This window comes from Rhincodon typus, chromosome 26 (genome assembly GCF_021869965.1).
Source record: "Rhincodon typus isolate 14 chromosome 26, sRhiTyp1.1, whole genome shotgun sequence".
NCBI lineage: Eukaryota > Metazoa > Chordata > Chondrichthyes > Orectolobiformes > Rhincodontidae > Rhincodon > Rhincodon typus.
In genome coordinates, this window is record NC_063357.1 from 36,786,066 (window position 1) to 36,805,767 (window position 19,702).

General features: G+C 43.7%; 1 protein-coding gene across 2 annotated transcripts in view; it reads right to left on the reverse strand.

Annotated features, from left to right (window-relative positions):
- The window catches only part of rasa4 (RAS p21 protein activator 4), a 217,015-nt gene that overhangs the window by 41,640 nt on the left and 155,673 nt on the right, over nucleotides 1–19,702 (reverse strand). The gene's annotated exons all lie outside the window — the stretch shown is intronic.

Below are 19,702 nucleotides of genomic sequence, written 5' to 3' on the forward strand. Positions count from 1 at the left end.
CCCGTGACCTTTCACTTTCATGGTATCCCGGCACCAGGAAACCCGGTCTACAGCTGTTAAATTTGAAAAGCTGCAAAGTTCTGCAGCATGCTGCCTAACGAAGAGAGTTAATTAATGACTGCACCCCAACTCATCCCAATTCTGATCCCATTAAAACACATCATTGGAGGCATGTAGAGAGAGTCACATTTCATATATTTTTACTATTTTATCCTCATCCCATTCCTCTTCCACCTGTCACGGGATGTTAAATTACCCCCAATACACTGAACAGTTGCTGGATAGTCTTGAGAACATAGAGGTAAACCAACTAATGATCTCATCTGTGTTTTGTTCACAGTTAGAAAAGCTCCATATTAATTGCTTATACCTGTGAAAGAGAAATTCTAATTACCAACACCTATAAGGTAGGAAAAGATAAACAGACAGTTAGAAGGAGAGTCACGTAAATAGTGGCTTTCCTTATTCCAATTCAATTTCCTTCTTAAAAGTCGTCGACCTTTCAAAGTAAACACACCACTTTGTCAAAGCTTTTGCAGTCCAGAATAATTCAAACATCAATGTACAGGGAAAATAACATCTATACCATAGGAATGTGAGTTTTATCACCAATATACAATTTTTCCTGGAAGTCCCACCTTAAAAGTCATATTTCACGACAGGCGCCACCTTTGCCTGTATAAAGCATCCACTTCATAGAATCCCCACAGTGTGGAAACAGGCCATTTGGCCCACAAGTCCACACCGACCCTCTGGATAGCATCCTACCCAGATCCATCTCCCTACCCAATCCTGTAACCTTGCATGACCCGTGGCTAATCCACTTAACTTACACATGGACACTACGGGCAATTTAGCATGGCCAATCCACCTAACCTGCACATCTTTGGACTGTTGGGGGAAACCGGAGCCCCTAGAGGAAGCCCACACAGACAGTCACCCCAGGGTGGAATTGCACCCAGATCCTTGGCACTGTGAGGCAGCAATGTTAACCACTGAGCCACCATGTCACCCCCACTGTAGATTTTAAAATCAAGTTAGTTATAATCAAGCTGGTGTACAAATTAGATTATCTTTTGTGGTGTAGAGAATACATGGGCGAACTCCTCCATCCAGACTACAATTCAGTAGCATTATACAAGACAGATAGCAACTGCCCAGCAGTTACTTTCCCTCGGTTATTGCTTCGTTTCTGCCTTCACCCCAACTCACCTTTTTCATGTTAAACACCATTTGGAAGAAGCACTGAGGGCAAGAGCATAGACTGTACTCTGTGTGTAGGGCTTCAATGCCCAGCACCAAAATGTCTCAGTTGGCACCGCTACGATCCAAACTGGCCGAATCCTGAAGAACATGTCTATCTGGATGATCAGTGGCAGGTGATGAGAAAACCAAGAGTGAACACACTATCCTCACTGGCACACAGTAACAACAGCATGAATCACATACAAAGTACATTGTAGCAACTTTTCAAGTCATCATCAACAGTACCTTCTGAACCCACAACCACAACCATCTAGAAGGACAAGGGCAAGAGAGATGCGGGAACACCATCTCCTGCAAGTTCCCCTCGAAGACACTTACTGGCCTGGCTTGGAACTGTCTTGCTTCACTGTAACTGGATCAAAATCCTCACACTCCCTTCCTAACAGCACTGTGGGTGTACCAGACTGCAGTGGATCAAGAGGCAGCTCATTACCACCTTCTCAAAAGTAATTCGAGTTGGGCCAGAAATGTCAGCCCAGCCTGCAATACTCACATCCCAGGAAGGAACAGAAGAAATGCTGTAAACACCTTGAGCTTGGCACTAATTGAACTCTCGGTATTCCAGTTCCTAAGCACGCTCAGTGTCAACCAATTTATCTTAGCTCAGTGAGTTGTCTGAAAGTGTCACGAGATTCTTAACACAGAATATGATTTTTTTCAGTTAATCCTCTTACACATAATCCTAACCCTCTATTGACTCCTAACTTCAATGCTTTTTTGCACTGATTATCTGTCACTCACCATCTGTCAATTCTACTCAAAACTAAAGTATTATCGAAGGATTCTGAAGTAAAGGGTAGCTGTTTGTCCCGTTGATCCATCTTCCCTATGCTTGCTGAACAACACTGGCCTCCAGTCTGGCAATGTCTCAATTTTAAAATTGCTTTGAAATCCCACACCCCAAATTATCTCTGTATTCTCTTCCAGCCCAATAACCCTCTGAAATATTTGTGCACCTTCAATTCAAACCTCTTGTGTATTGCTGATTTTAATCACTACCTCAAAGGCAGGCAGATTTTCAACTGCCTAAACTTAGTGAAATAACTCCACAGAGGCTGGTATCCCACCACCAAGTTACCCTTTATTTACATGTGGAAAGTCCTTGACATTGATCCAGCTCCCTCAGAGCCACCTCTCAGAGTGAGCAGGACTACTGACCCTCCTATTTATATCTGTCAGCTAGGGCTCCCTGATTGGACCAGATTAACAGCCCCAGCCAGGGAACTCATATTCTACAAGGCTGACCTTATTATAATCACTACATTCCTCCTCCTCTGAGTCCAAGGACATAGGCTGGTTCTTTTTTTTTTGTAGCTTCTCCTCAGACGTTTTAGCACCGGGTCAGGTTCCCCTGACACTGCCTCTGATACGGACAGCGTGTAATACACAGTAGCTCGCCTCTTGTGCCTGGAGCGTATCAGAAAACATCATTCTTTTCTTCAGGCGGCAAAGGCATCGGGGTGGGAACATCTACCGTGTCCATCTCAGATTCCGAAGCATCTTCAATGCTTGATGGAGAGGGAGAACTATCGGGTTCCGGAACAGACAGAAAGGCAATTGAGGACCAGGGCGCATTTAGCTACCAAACTGTTTGCAATTTTGCAGCTTTCATATGTTCTATGTGCTTGTTCAGGACTGTCGCACCTATCTAAACTTTATATGTCACTGGACCTGACCTCGCATCAACCATTTGTCTTAGCCATGCGGGGCCAGTCCTGCAGTTCCTACACCAAACTTTGTCTCCTGAACTAAACTATTTCTCTTGCTCAGCAGACTCTTGTGTCCAGCAATGGTGTTCCTGATGCCGTTGCACCCTCCCCCAGGTCTTGGAAGATCAGATTTAAGGATATGAAGTCTTCTCCACATTAGCAACTCTGCTGGAGCTATCCCTGTAGTTTCAAAAGGGGTGGCCCTATAAGCAAATAGGAACTGGGACAGTTTGGTATCTGGTGAAGCTGTAGGCTGTTTCTTTAAGCCTGCCTTCAAAGTTTGGATTGGTCTTTCTGTCAGACCATTGGATGATGGATGATATGGAAATGTCCTTATATGATGGATACCATTCAACTTTAGGAAATACACAAATTCCCTGCTGGTAAATGATGCCCGTTATCTGTGACCAAGACTTCTGGGAATCCATGTATTGCAGTTTTTCCATCGTTGTCCCCATGTTTAACGAATGAACTCTATGCACGTCCAGCCATTTTAAGTGAGTGTCCACAATGACTAAGAACTTTAAGCCCATGAAAGGACCTGCATAGTTGATGTGTGACTGAAGCCAGGGTTTACCCGGATATTCCCATGAATGTAGGGGAGCTGCTGGCAGTAATTTCTGTCCTTGTGGGCACTCTGGGCACTGCCCCGTCAATGCAGCTATGTCTGCATCCAATCCTGGCCACCAGACATAACTTCTTGCCAACATCTTCATTTTAGAAACCCCGGGTTACCCTGGTGGACTTCAGTCAGTATCTGGCGGTGACCTTTGCTCAGGACAATCACTCTTGCTCCCCATAATAATATGCCGTCCCCTACTGTGATCTGGTCTCTCTGGGTCTAAAAAGGTTTCAATTCTGGTTGTGACAGCCCTTTGGTTTCCCCCATCCACACCAACTGTTTCAGGACCAGATCTTTCTGTGTCCAAAGTCTGATATTGTCAGCTGTGACTAGAAGAGTGTCGAGAGAATTTTAAACCATTATGGACTCTTCCAGTGGCGGTAGAACCGGTGACGTACCTGCCAGAAGGAGGCAGCTCAATGCATCTGCATTTGCTACTCAGACTCCTGGACAGTGTTCCAACTTATAATTATACACAGTTAGTATTAGAGCTCACTGCTGAATTCAGCCTGAAGCTATGAGTGCCACTGCCTTATCCTCTTTAAGTAGACCTGGCAGGATTTGTTAGTACCAGTATAGCTAGAACATTGGCATGTGCCTCGCAATGTGGAAAATTGCTCAAACACATCCTGTGTGTATAGTGCAGGTCCAAAAACATCGAACAAGCTCAACGCCATTCAGAACCAAGCTGTCTATTTATGGGCAACTCATTCACCATCTTAAACATTTATTCCTCCATCATGGCAAATAGTAGAAGCAGTGTGCACCAGCTACACAATGCATCGCAGCAATTCACCAAGGTTCCTTTAGAGGTACTTTCCAAACCCATGACCTCTACAATCTAGAAGGTCAAATGTGTTGGAGAACACCCACCTGCAAGTTCCCTCCAAGCCACACACCATCTTGACTTGCAACTATGTCCCTGCTCCTTCATTGACTCTGGGTTAAAATCCTGAAACACTCTTCCTAACAGTGCTCTGGGTGTATCCATCAACCTATGGACTGCACTGCTTCAAGATGGCAGCTGGTCATCACTTCCTCAAAGGCAATTTAGGATGGGAATAAATGCTGGTCCAGCCAGTATGCCCATATCTGACAAACATATATTAAAACAAAGAATTACAATTAGTAACAACCCTCAAGGAAGAAATTCCACATCATCCCCATCTTAAATGGGGTTTACTTTATTTTTAAATGAGCTCCTTACTATTAGATTTCCCTACGAGAGGAAATATCCGCCCAGCATTGATCCTGTTAAGTCCCTTAAACACTTGTATCTTTCAGTGAGGTAACTTCTCATTTTCTAAATTGCAATGAGTCAGGTTTAATCTGCAGCAATAAGACTATCTTTTCATCCCTGGAATCAGCACAGAGAACCTGCTCTGTACTACAGCCAATGCAAGTACATCCCTCCTTAAGCAAGGAGACCAAAGGTGCAGATAGTCCTCCAGGCATGCATTCACCAATGCCCTGTATAGCAATAGCAAGACTGCACCTTCATTTGTCTTCCTAACTACGTACCCTTGCTATATGCAAACATTGAGATTCATGTACTGAGCAAGGACACCAGATTTCTCTATGTGGCAGCATTCTGCAGTCTCTCTCCATTGAAACAATGATAATGATGTGGAGAACTGATGTTGATTATTTTTAGAACCATACAATTCTGACTTGAGTTAAAGTAGCAGTGAAGAGTAGGGATATCTGGTCATCCTCTGGTTTGCTATTTACATTTTTTTTTAATTGAGCAAGGAAGAATTAATCATATTGCAGTTAGATATACTGTTAGGATAATAGTGCACCATTTGTTACTTTTTCTCTCCCCCTTTTCTTTGGGTTCATGCAACTGATGGTACCTTTAGGCTTGACAGACCACTCAATGAAGTACTGTGAAAGCAGGGCTGGCCTCGAGGACAACAGTCCGATTGCTCTCAAAATTTCAGACCTGCTTGTTTAATTAGTAGTTGCCTGTTTCTATTATATAATTGAACTTCCATGAACAATAGACAGCATTGCATGGCTGCTAATGAGGGATCACAGAATCCCTTCAGTGTGGAAACAGGCGATTCGACCCAATGAATCGACACTGACCCTCCGAAGAGCATCCCATCCAGACCCATCCCCTACCTTTTCCTTGTAACCCTGCATTTCCCATGGCTATCACACCTAACCTACACATCCCTGGACACTAGGGGCAAATTAGCACAGCCAATTCACCTAGCCCGCACATCTTTGGACTGTGGGAGAAAACCACAGGACACAGCAGACACGAGGAGAATGTGCAAACTCCACACAGAAAGTCATCTGAGGGTGGAATTGAACCTGGGTCCCTGGCACTGTGAGGCAGCATTGCTAATAACTGAGCCACTGTGCTGCCCACATTGGATGGAATATGTAGTTTCCTATAAGGTGGTGCCACATAGAAATACCCAACTGTATTCAGCCTTCATTTTAATAGACTGGCTGAAACAAATAATTAAAAGGAACAGAGTGCTATTGGTGTGAAAGGAGAGATTACAGGAGGTTGGCCGTGAAACAGACATCTCTTATGTGAAGCAATATTGTGACCAGAAATGGCAAGTGATAGCAACGTAAGAGACAGAGCACAGATACCAATATTTAGAGATTTATGCAGTAATATGATACAATACAGCGCAGGAACAGGCCCTTCAGCCCATCAAGACTGCACTGATACCTAATCTGCTACTTATTGCCCACATGATATTTCTATCCCTGTGTTCGCCTCCTGATCATGTGTCTAACAAATAGCCTTAAATGTTGCTAACTTGATTGCTTCCATCACCTCCATTTGTAGTGTGTTCCAGGCACCCACTGCCCTCCGTGTGAAAAACTTTCCCTACACTTCTCCCCTAAACTTTCCCCTCTCACCTTGAACCTGTGTCCTCCTGTAGTTGACCTTTCCACCCTGGGAAAAAGCCTCTGGCGATCCACCCTTCCTTTGGCCTCTCATAATTTTGTAGACCTCCATCAGGTCACCTCTCAGGCTCTGTCTTTCCAGTGAGAACAATCCAAATTTATCCAACTTCTCCTCATAACTAAAACCCTCCAACCAGACAACATCCTGGTAAACCTTCTCTGGACCCTCTCAAAATCATCCACAGCCTTCTGGTAATGTGGCGACCAGAACTGCACACAATACTCAAAATGTGGGCTAACTAACGTTTTGTACAGCTGCGACATAACTTTCATATTCGATGCCCTGGCTGATGAAGGTAAGTGTGCTGTATGCCTTCTTGACCACTTTATCCAACTATGGCCAAGATGGGATCTGTGGACTTGTAACACCCAGATCCCTCTGTATGTCAATGCTCCGAAAGCTTCTGCCATTTATTGTATAATTCACACCTGAATGTGATCTTCCAAAATGCATTTCCTCGCAGTTGTCCAGATTAAACTCCATCTGCCCAAATCTGCAATCTAAATATATCCCATTGTATCCTTTGACACTCCTCCTCACTGTTTGCAACTCCAACAATTTTGGTGTCATGTGCGAATTCACTAATCAGGCAATTTACATTTTCCTCCAGATCATTTATATATATTACAAACAATGAAGCTCCCAGCACTGTGAAACACCACTAGTTACTGATCTCCATTCTGAAAAGCACCCTTCCATCGCTACTCTCTGTCTTCAATGCCAAACCAGTTTTGTATCCATCTAGCCAGCTCACCCTGGATTCCATGAGACTCTATCTTCCGTACTAGCCTACCTAGAGGTACCTTATCAAATGCCTTACTAAAGTCTACGTAGACAACATCCACTGCCCTACCCTCATCAATCATTCTTGTCACCTCCTCATAAAACTCAAGTTGCTGAGACATGACCTTCCCGGTACAAATCTACGCTGCCTATCACTAACAATTGAATTGAATTGAATCATTTATTGTCGCATCTATTCAATTTAAAATAATGAAAAGTGCGTACTGTCGCCATGCATAGGCACCATTCACATTAACTTAAAATAAAAAGTAGAAAGATAACTTAAAGAGAATCCAACTTTTTCTTCTCCGCCACTACAGTCCTGCTCTGGGCTACACTCACCATGCTACTGCCAGGGGCCCATTCTGGGCTACACCAGCTCACACCATGCCACTGCCAGGGGCCCACTCCATGAAGATGGACTGCAGTGGCTCAAGAAGGCAGCTCACCACCACCTTCTCAAGGGTAACTAGGGAAGGGCAAGAAATGCTGGCCAGCCAGCGACGCCCTCATCCCACAAATGAATAGAAAAAAAAGTTGATAAATAGAGACAATTTACTGTGGAGGAAATTTGAAACTGAAGCACACTGTCAGAAATAAACCGTTTCAGTTAAGATTATCACCACCCTTTGAGTGTCTATACAAAAGGCCTGCTTGTGAAACATTTCAACTGATGCTGTTCTCCTACGGCTATGAATATATTGGTCTTGACGGCTGACAGTTTAAAACTTGAAACTTATTTTCGAAAGATTGTTTTATTGATATTGCATATAGTTTGTATTACGTGGTGAATGTAGTGACCCAATACCATGAGTTCAGTGGTCATTGAAATCCAGCATTGCTACATAGATGCCGATTGTAGTAGCAACAAGCAAACTCCAGTGTTCTTTCGTGATCAGAAATCTCCTCCATTTCCACAGTTCTCACATAATTGTACATTCTAGATTTGACTCGTCAATGAGGAAGTATTGATTCCTCTATTTTGGCAGCAATCATTAATCGAAAGACTGCTGCTGTGCTCAGGTCTGGTCAGAGATTGGTTCAACACCTTTGTTTCCTTTTCACAGAAACTCTTGAATTCATTGTTGAGCTAGTAACAAGATTCCCAGAAACAAAGTGTAGAGCTGGATGAACACAGCAGGCCAAGCAACATCAGAAGAGCAGGAAAGCTGACGTTTTGGGTCTAGACCCTTCTTCAGAAATATGGACAATATGAGACACTATATTAATCGTCTTTATTTGAACACACTGCATGCAACAACAGTGGGTCCCTTTAAACATAATGTGCTCCTTTAACAAATCCAATAAAAATTGACAAAACTACTTAAATCAATCTGTAAAGTTTCCCAGTAAATTCCACAATACTTGTCATGGGCAGGCAAGGAGCTTGAGAGTCTATTCCATCATTCCTTCACTGGCTACAATGAGATCAACAAACACCCTAACAGTGTCGGTTATGTCAAAGGTTAGTTGATGGTGGTATTAAAGATATAAAGGTGTAGTGACTAAGGACGGAGCGCATAAGTGGAACCCTTGTGGTGCATTGATCATGTCCCTGCCTCCGAGCCAGGAGGCCCAGGTTCAAATCCAATCTACTCCAGAGGTGTGTAATGACATTTCTGAACATGTTGATGAGAAATATCTGCAAATACCTTCTTTCACCATCAATTTGGGCTCCTATGATACAATGGGTGTATCCCTACCTTGGAGCCAGGAGACCTGGGTTCAAGTTCCGCATCTCTGAACAGGCTGATTAGAAAATATCTAAGAACACAAATATCCCTCCCTCTGGATCAGAGGGCCTGGGTTTCAGTCCCACCTTCTCCAGAGGTCTGTCACAACACATCTGGGAGTACAAATAGAGGGCTTCTTGTGGTGCAGTGGTAGTATCCCTACGCCTGGACCATGAGGCCTGGATTCAAGTCCCGCCTGCTCCAATGGATTGATTAGAAAATATCCCGAAAATGTAAATAGAGGGTTTCAGCTGCAACACTGAGTCAGTAGCTAAAAAGCAGAGATGTGTAAGGCTGTATCTTGCAAATAAACCTACTGTCAAGGGATCAACCTGTGATTTATTCTGTATTTGGTTGGCTTGATTCCATGTAACAAATTGTTCTATTATCATCTTACCATAAAGAACCACAACGATTCTTGTGTTGCTAATTTTAAGTTCATTCTGTCAGCAGGGGAGCACTTCCAACAACCTGTATCTGGCTGGTTGTGGAGAAGATGCTTGGGGAGGTACAGAGGAGAACAAGTACCAATGTGTAATGTTGTGGAAATGGTGGGAATGGCAGTTAAATGGGTGCTGTACTAATAAGAGACCACTCTTTGAAAGTATGGACTCCACATGCAAATTTGTGCCTCACTGCTGATTTCCATAACTCAAACTTTTCATAGATTCCCTACAGTGTGACAACAGGCCCTTCAGCCCAACAAGTCCATACCGACCTTCACAGCATCCCACCCAGACCCATCCCCTTTTAACCCACCAAACCTACACATCCCTGAACGCTATGGGCAATTTCCCATGGCCAATCCACCTAGCCTGCACATCTTTGGACTGTGGGAGGAAAGTGGAGCACCCAGAGGAAACCCACGCAGACACAGGGAGAATGTGCAAACTCCACACACACAGTCGCCTGAGGGTGGAATCGAACCTGGGCTCCTGGCGCTGCGAGGCAGCAGTGCTAACCACTGAGCCACCATGCCACCATGGTGCATGTATGGAATGAGCTGCCAGAGGAAGTGGTATAGGCTGGTACAATTACAACATTTAAAAGACATCTGAATGGGTACATTAATAGAAAGAGTTTAGAGGGATATAGGCCATATGCTGGCAAATAGGATGAGATCAGTTTAGGATATCCAGCTGACAAACAGACACCTCTAGGTTTACCACCCCAAGTTGACGAGATGCAACTGTTTTGGAGCAGTAGAAGTGAGTGCTTCTCCACTGAGGGTGTGGAATGTACTGGCAAACAGTGGCATGTTTCAGGATCACTCAGGGACCAAGGGAGAGGGCTCTTGGATATGGCAGTGGAGATCCTCGTGAAGGGCTGGAGGAGGAGACCATTCTATTCCCCCCTCTGCCTGGCTTCATGACCTTGCCCCATTTTCACTGAAGACCATGGGGGTCTCCTAACAAGCGGACGGTGACCCTTATTGAGGATGTTCCTATAAGATGCCCTATGCAATTGAATATCAACTAGGGTAAGTCAACCCTCAAAGAATTGAGAATAAATGTTGATAGAGATTTGGTGAAGCCTTGAGCAACTACACCAGAATATCTCCCAATGTGTTTCAAAAGACCTCATCAAATCTTCAGCAGTGGGTAAATGGTAAAAAGTGGTGAACCTTTAGCTAGTGCAAGAAATACTTAGCACTGATTATTTTAATCCCAATCATGTAATCCCTGTTACGAGAGGGTGGTAAGATCAAGTGCTAGTCACCAAAACACCATCTCCACCTTAAAGATCCTGTCTCTAGCACAAGCTTCAACTCCTTCACCAAAGTTAAAGACCAGGCTAAACCAATGTTTCAGCTTGGCCACTTCTTAATGGCAGGTGTTTACAAAGAAAACTTTCAGCCTTTCATTGGTATTCAATCCTCAAGATTGATCGGAGTATAAACGATAATCCAGTCTGCCTTTTCTCGTGATAGGAAGCAGAAAATAGACCGCTCGCATTTATAATCATAACATTCATGCTCTTTAGGATGTCTCAAAATGTACTTCACAGCCGATGAAGTACTTTTTAATTTTAGTCATTACTATAAGAGTGAAACATGTCAAATAAGGTTGCATGGCAAGATCTCATAAAAGAATTGTACTGCACTGTTTGAAAACCTGAAGGCTGAGATGTATATTTATTTCACGGGAGTATGAAGGATTAGGGAATCAAGGAATGTGGAGTTAACATAAACAGCAGCCACAATCTTTCTGAACAGCAGAACTTTTGCTTAGAGAGTCAGGATGTGGATTATGCTGACTGGGAAAGTGTTGGAGGTGGATTCCATACGAGATTTCAAAACAGAGATGGATTTTCTTTGAAAGTGATGAAGTTAGAAGGCAACGGAAATAGGACTGGAGGGTGGGGCAGCTGGGTAGTCCTTTTGGGAGCCAGTACAGACACAATGGATCAAATGGCCTCCTTCGGTACTGTAAAATTCTACGATTCTATGATTTCTTTTAACAACTACAAGAGGTTGTATGCCCTATTCCAGTTCCATTGAGAAATGTATCAGCGATCCAGGTTTAGTTGTGCAAATGCCAAGAAGGCTAGCCTCAGGGGATGCAAACCCAGCAAGTACCAATTGAAGAGCATGGCGCCAACTCTCATGGGGAGGGGGGAGGGGGAGGTGGTGAACACTGGAGTCTTGCTCCTGCTGTCAGGAAATGCTGCAAGTCAATTTCACACATTTCAAGCAAAGAGCTGATGGTTTGGGAGGTCAGAGGGAATCCCAGGAATCTGGCACGACAGAGAAATAGCTAAGTATAGAAACTGATTGCAAATTTCAATGCGTCAGTCTTGCAGCTGAAAAAAAAGATTCTGCTTGTTAGCAGATGTTTACTTCTCATTTACAGCAGGGCCCCAGATCTTAACACCAAACCTAATAGCTTTAATCGTCAGAAGCACCAGACATTTTGAAGTCATATGAAAAAGGAGTAAATTACAGTCAAATTTCAAAATTAAAGTATTTGCTTCATGACCTTTTACAGATAATCAATTTAGATGATAGTACTTGAGCAGTAAATAGGTACGTTTGGTATCACCCATTGAGACAGTCCTAAAAATGTAAAATGTGGTTACATCTTCACTGTAATCTCGTGGGAGATTTTAGTTCAGAAACGGTCTGATTCACATTTCAATAATATCAATGGGTCAAAAACAATCAGGTTCAGCAACAAGCAACTCCTCAACCAGATATAACCCTGGGGGAGCAGACAAAACAATTATAGGAACCAAAGTAATCAACCTCCGATTTAGGACTTAGATCCAGAAGTGTGCATTGATGATTTGTTTAGGAAACTGAAGCAGAAAAAAAACAAATCTAACATAAAGGCATCTATCTGATTTAAATGTCAAATGCACATGAACCACATATTTCAACAACAAATTCAAAATATTTTCCCTACATCAATCTAGTCAACAATGTATACTGATAAATTCAAGGATTATCTGGCTAATAGTTTCCAGGTGGAACATAACTATAGAGGGGCAGTCGTGCAGTGCAGCAGCTAGCTTTCCTATCTCTGAGCAAGAAGATCCAGATTGGATGGACAAGGAAAACCAGCGTGATCAGCATCCCTGGCTATGAACTGGTGCTTTCCATAGCTCCGCACTGTGCGTGGGCTAGTCCCTCGGATCTTTTCAAGATGGAGTTCGCAGGGATAAAGGGATCAAAGCATATGGGGAGAAAATGGGAACAAGGTACTGAGATGGATAATCAACTATGATCATATTGAATGGCGTAGCAGGTTTGAAAGGCTGAATGGCCTACTCCTGCTGCTATATTTTATGGTTCTATGGATGACACTTGCTTATGGACAGGAACCTGCATGTGGAGTCTTTTTAACTTAAGGAGGCTTTACACTGCAGCTACCATATGGCTTTTGTTGATCAGGAATCTCTGTCGCATTACCGCCTGCTATGGGAACATCAGAAGGATTTACAGATTGATCCTTAACCTGTTTGGTTGTGATATGGCATGCCTTCCTTGGCCTTGAAATCTGGAGATGGGATGTTAACCCTGTGACCTTGAGATAGCGACAACATTACTGCACCACCAGACCTCCTGCCCCAGAATACAGCACATACATGCACAGAATACAAAGCACACATTGTCATCCAAGAACGAGCCATAACACACTAAAATCATACCATTGTAAAACTGATAGCACAGCCTAATAATCCCTGGTGGCAACGTTGGTGAATAAATAGTTAACACACTCACATGGTTTTTCAATGTTTAGATTTTAAGGGAAATGGGTCCATTTAACATAATAATCATTATTGACCTTTCCGGAGTTATTAGCAGGAGGTGAAAGTAGAAAGTCATCAAGCAGCAAGGGAGACCTAGAGGTCAAGGATAGGCGGGAAAAGAATTTTTTGAGTACAGCACAGAAATGTTATAAATGTTTCATGTTAATCAACTAAAACCAATAGTAACACCTCCATTATTATTATAGTAAAACAGTGTCAATTGTTGGAAAAACCCATCTGATTCATTAGTGTCCTTTAGGGAAAGAAACTGCCGTCCTCAGCTGATCTAGCTTACACGTGACTCCAGACCTACAATGTGGTTGACTCTTAACTACTCTCTGGGCAATTAGAGATGGGCAATAACTGCTGATCTGGACAGTGATGCCAAATGAATGAAAAGAATGTTGTAATGAGGGAATTGCAGATAGGCACATCTAAGAGCAGGTCCATAAACAGCGACAATGATCAGCTCTTTGTTTTCGTTACATTGGCTGAGGTATCAATTCTGGCTGGTACCATCAGGGCCTGCTCCACAGCTCTTGTATATAACGGCATAGAATCTTTCTTATCCAGCTGGAGGATTATTGGGTGTCTCCATTTAAGGCCTCATCCAACAGACAGTACCTCTGACAATACAGCACTTCACCAGCTGACCTGCCAGTATCGATCATGGATGGGGCAGGGTGTGGCAGGCTTGTATAACTGGGTCAGTGCCATCCACATTGTAGCTGACCCTCATAATGCAGAGAATAGACAACTATCAAATCTTGCAGCCTACTGACCATATCTGAATAAATAGTTAACGGTCAACTGAGCCTGTTAAAAGCACAAACGATGCCAATATTATCCTACCAATGCCCTAACATGGTTGACATGGACAGGCGTGAGGAGTGGCAGCCCACTATTTTGTTAACGTTTTTAAAAGAGCCTACAGATTGTGTAGTGATTTGAACCAGGTTGACCTTTTTGGCTATGAGGTTGTTGATTGGTATTGTTAACCTGAGCGAATTAGGAAAGCCCTGGCTGACCAAAAGAACCAGGAGATTAGAATCTCCTCAGTTTTAAGAAGTGACTCTGAGCTGGTTGGCGATAGCCAGTGTACGGTGCACTAGTAAATAAAGGGTGACTTGGTGATGGGGACCCAGCCTGATTGTAGTTATTTCACACACTTTAATGACTTAATTTTTTTTCTCACAGCACTTTTGTTCCTTTTGCCAATTACTTTAAATCTGTGTCCTCTTGCTCTCGATCTTTTCACATCTGGGAACTGTTTCTCCCTATTGCATTATTAAATGTTCTTCTTTCAGATAACAGGGCGCTAGCTGCGAGAAAAAAAAGGGAAAAGAAGAAAAAATATATCTAACCAGGAGGTTTAGAATCTCCTCAGTTCAGGCCACTGACTCCGAACTGGTTGGCCAAAGCTAGTGGTACTGTTCTACTGGTAAAATAAAAGGGTGACTTGGTGACAGGACCCTGACTTTATGCCGTTGTTTCAGTTTATGGGTCCCAGACTGAACTTTTGTGTGTGGACCGGGCCTTCATAAGCGTGCTGCCCTTCGTGGGTAGACCAAGCCTCCACGTGTGTTGGACCGGGCCTTTGTGTGTAGGACTGGGCCTTCGTGTGTTGGACCGGGCCTTCGTGTGTTGGACCGGGCCTTTGTGTGTTGGACCGGGCCTTCACGTGTAGAACCGAGCCTTCCTGTGTTGGACCAGGCCTTTGTGTGTAGGACCTCGCCTTTGTGTGTAGGACCGGGCCTTTGTGTGTAGCACCAGGCCTTCATGCACATATGGTGTTTTCATGTTTGGACTGTGCTTTTGTGCATGTGTCATGCCTTCTTGTATCCCCACTGGTCTATGCGTAGGCCGACTAATAGCCTGTCCGTGAGTAGGTTGACTGATTGCCCTGGGGAATGTGTGCTTATCTGTAACATTTTGTACAGTTGTTTGAAATGAGATGTGTTTCTATATGATGTTCTGTGTCAACGTCTCTGCTCCTCGGCAACTCGCCTTAATGTACAGTGACTTTGCCATGTGTCGTGTTTGAGACACTGTAACCTTATGTTGACTTTAATGTATGTTTATTTGTACTATTTTGTACTATTGTTGAGAATGAGATGTGTTTCTATACGATGTTCCATGTCATTTCTCTGCTCTTTAGCAAATTGCCTTGATACAATGTGACTTTGCCATTTGTCGTGTTTGAAACACTGTAACCTTATATGGACTTAGGATTTACTGTTTAAATTGAGATGTATTTCCATAGGATGTTCTTCATTAAGCATCTCTGCTTTGTGGTAACTCGTTTTGATGTATAGTGACTAATGCTATGTATTGAGTGATACTGTAACTTCATGTGAATAAAAGAGTATAACCAGGAAAAAAAATTTAAACAGGGGATTTAGTATCTCCTCAGTTCAGGGACTGACTCTGAGCTGGCTGGCCACAGCCAGTGTACTGTGCACAAGTAAATAAAGGGTGACTTGGTGATTGTACAGTTCTTTCAGTAATGACGATAGAAAACAGGATGTGCCTGAAGAACATTCGCTTGCAACAGTCATCTTGGAGTTGGGGTAAGCATTTCTGTCATCATGCCTTTATTTGGGAAGCTTGATTCATTTGATCCTGGTGTCGAAGACCAGGCCCAGTATGTGGGAAGAATGCGATATTTCTTTCAGGCAAGTAACAGGGAACTGATAAACAGCAATGAGTAATCTTTGTGACTGCTTGCGTACCCACAGGCTTTTCAGTTATTAGGGGCTTAACTTTCCCAGAGGCACCAGACACTAACACTGTCCAAGAATTGCCAAAGCTAGTTAAGGAATTATTCTGGAAAATTCATACATAACCTGGCCTCCATCTTGGCACCTTTGCACCTGCTATTGAAAAAGGGTCAGCCTTGGAAATGGTCGCATAGCCAATAAGTAGCCCTTAGGGAAATGAAAAGGCAGCTATTGTCATGTAAGGTGGTGGCCCCCTACCATCCGAACTGAGAAGTAGTGCTGACATGCGATGCCTCCCCGTATGGTATCAGGGTAGTGTTGGCTCACCAGTGGCACAACGGACAGGAACACCTGATCGAGTATGCTTCCCGCACTTCAGCTGGTGCTGCACATAAATATACTCAGATAGAGAAGGAAGGCCTGGGGGACATTTTTGGTGTGAGGAAGCTCCACCAGTGCCTTTATGGATGGCAATTTGTCACAGTAACAGATCACAAACCCCTGCTAAGGCTACTGAAGAAAAACAAGGTGGTGCCGCCCATAGCTTACGGTAGAATTCAGCGTAGAATACCGTCCAAGAAGCTGAGTGGCTAATGCGGATGCCGTGAGCTGCCTCCCACTGGCAGATACTCCGCCGGTGGTGCCTCCCCTAGAGGAGTCCGTTTTAGTTTTGAAATTCCTGGACACCCTTCCAGTCACCGCGGACAATATCTGACTGTGGACACAAAAAGATCCTGTCCTAGCGAAACTGAAACAGCTGGTGGTAATGGGGGAGACAGAAGGGCCATCGCAACCAGGACTGAAACTTTTCTGGACCCGGCAAGACCAGACCAGATGGACGACAGCATATTACTGTGGGGAACAAGAGCGATTGTCCCAAGTAAAGGTCGCTGCCACATACTGGCTGAACTCCATCAGGTCATCCAGTGGTTTCCAAGATGAAGATGCTACAAGAAGCTATGTCTGGTGGCCAGGATTGGATGCCGATGTAGCTGCATTGGTGGGGCAGTGCCCAGAGTGCCACCAGCAGTGCCCCCACATTCACGGGAATGGCTGGGTAAATTCTGGACTCAGTTGCATGTTGACTACGCTGGTCCTTTCATGGGCTCAATGTTGCTGATCATTGGGGATGCCCGTTCAAAGTGGTTGGATGTGCATAAAGTTCAGGGATGATGATTGAGAGGTTGCAAGCATTGTTCGCGATACACAGTCTCTCAGAAGTATTGGTCACAGACATTGGATCGTCATTTACCAGCGGGGAGTTTGAATATTTCCTAAGGTCCAATGGCATTCGGCACATAAGAACAGCTCTATACCATCCATCGTCCGATGGTCTAGTGAAAACAGCAGTCCAACCATTGAAGACATGCTTAAAGAAATGGCCTACGGCGTCACTTGAGACCAAAGTGTCCCAGTTCCTGTTCAATTATAGGACGATCCCATACACAAGAACAGGGATAGCTCCAGCAGTTTGGGAGCCCAGAAAGTAGTACCTCCACTTCCTTTCTCCTGGCTTTGACTTTAAATCCCATCCCTTCATCCCCACATTTATAAGATATTTGAACCTTCCCTGCCCAATGCCTCAGCTTTACCCGGGTCCCAGAAACAATGGAGGCAATCCAGTACTGAGCGTTTAATGCTGCTGGGACTGCTGGAATAGGTGGGTAATCCAGCAGTGAGGGTCAGATGGCCCACTCTGCCCCAATTCAGTCCACCCCCATTGTAAGGTGGGTGGTCAGCTGGCTGCTCCCTTTCCAATTCTTCCCACAGTCCCAAGCTAGGACTATGACCATACAAAAGCAAGTGCAAGCCACTGCATTCCAGATATGATTCAACTTGTCCACCACTAAGTTTTAATCAAAATACACTTTATTCTTACAATACAGTTAAAACACCACAAAAATAATTAGCATAACTTTATGAAATATCTAACTAGATAATGTATTATTTAATAGATTAATTAATCATCAACTGTTCTAATATAGGCAGCATCCTACAAACACACCCTTGGCACAGGCAATTCAGCAACACAGTTATTATTCTCACGTGCTGTCTCTCTCCAGTCCAGTAGAAAGAAACACTGAAAGAAACAATCTGTCCCTTTTGATTTTTAAGAGGAAACCTCTCTGTCTAAGACTTCACCCTAGCAGCAGAGAACTCAAGCTTTCACTGCAGCAGCCAGTAAAAGCCACCAACTAATTAAAAGCAAAACCAAAATCTTTTTTGGATCTGTGTGAGCCTGACCCCACCCACTCAAGATTCTTTTTCTTAAAAAAAACACCCAGGGAGAACTCAAAGCTGTTTGTCGACTGCCTGTCTGAAGGAGACACTTTGGCACTGCTGTGACTAAACCCCTCTACAAGAGAAACAAGATAGAACACACCTCTTAGAGGCGCAGTCTCGTCAAATGGGATATCAAAGGGATTTACATCTAATCATCTGCACCTAATCTTGACACAAAGTAGTTGAAATGTTCTAATTCTAAGTGCAGTCTCTGACCTTGATGAACAGAAATTTGAGCAGAAGAACAGAACCTGCATATTTTCCTGTGCTGTCCAGCATCATTCCTCGTACACTGTTGAGAAACTGGCTTGCCTTCCTGTCTGGTATCTAACTCAAGGGACAAAACAATGGCTCAGTGGTTAGCACTGCTGCCTCACAGCGCCAGGACCCTGGGATCAATTCCATCTTTGGTCGATTCTCTGTGTGGAGTTTGAACATTTTCCCCATGTCTGTGTGGGATTCCTCCGGGTGCTCTGGTTTCCTCCCACAGTTCCAAGATGTGCAGGTTAGGTGGATTGGCCAGGGAAAATGCAGGGTTACATGGATAAGGTGGCGGAGGGGGGGGGTCAGAGAGGGATGCTGTTTGGAAGGTTGGTGTGGACTTGATGGACCGAATGGCCTGCCTCTGCACTGTAGGGATTCTGTGAATTCAAGGCAAAGGGCAAAGTGGTGGGGGAGGAAAGCGGGGTAAATGATGACTGAAATCATGGCAGAGAATGAAAGGGAAAATGTCACATTAAGTTTAAGCATAAAAAAATGTTTAAAATGACGCTGTGCAGGTATGACTAAGAGATTAAATTTGCACTTTCTTCTGAGACGAGGGCAAATCCCTGAGATGGCACATCAGAGCCTCTCTTTGAAGCTCGTTTTACAGTCTAATTTGGATAGATGTTTCCAGTAGCTGAAGTGAGATGACTCACCATTTGACGACTGTCACTGAAGTATTGTGTAGTATGCATCATCTATGACCCACGCAACAACATTGTAAAGCAATGGATGATACTCTCCAGCACGTCACTACTATCCGAAGGCTGGATTTGCTTTGGTCAGAGCATAAATAAAACCTTTTGTTTGTCTTGAAACAGTCATTTAACAGACGTAATCATACCGTTACAGCCTGACTTCTACAACTTCTTTCTGTCGCTTTCTTCCTTAATCTTTCATGGCCCTGTTATCACTTTGTTGTTTAATTAAAATGCACATGCATTATGCAGCAATCTTAAAATTGAGAATTGAGAAAGCTTACATATTTAGAAACGAAATAGCTGATTTTACTCAGGTATATATTTAGCAACAGCCTTTAAATCTTGAAATACATTTTGGTAGCATTCTGGTAACTCATTAACTCCTGTTTTTGATTTGGGAGCATTCTGGTAACTCATTAACTCCGGTTTTTG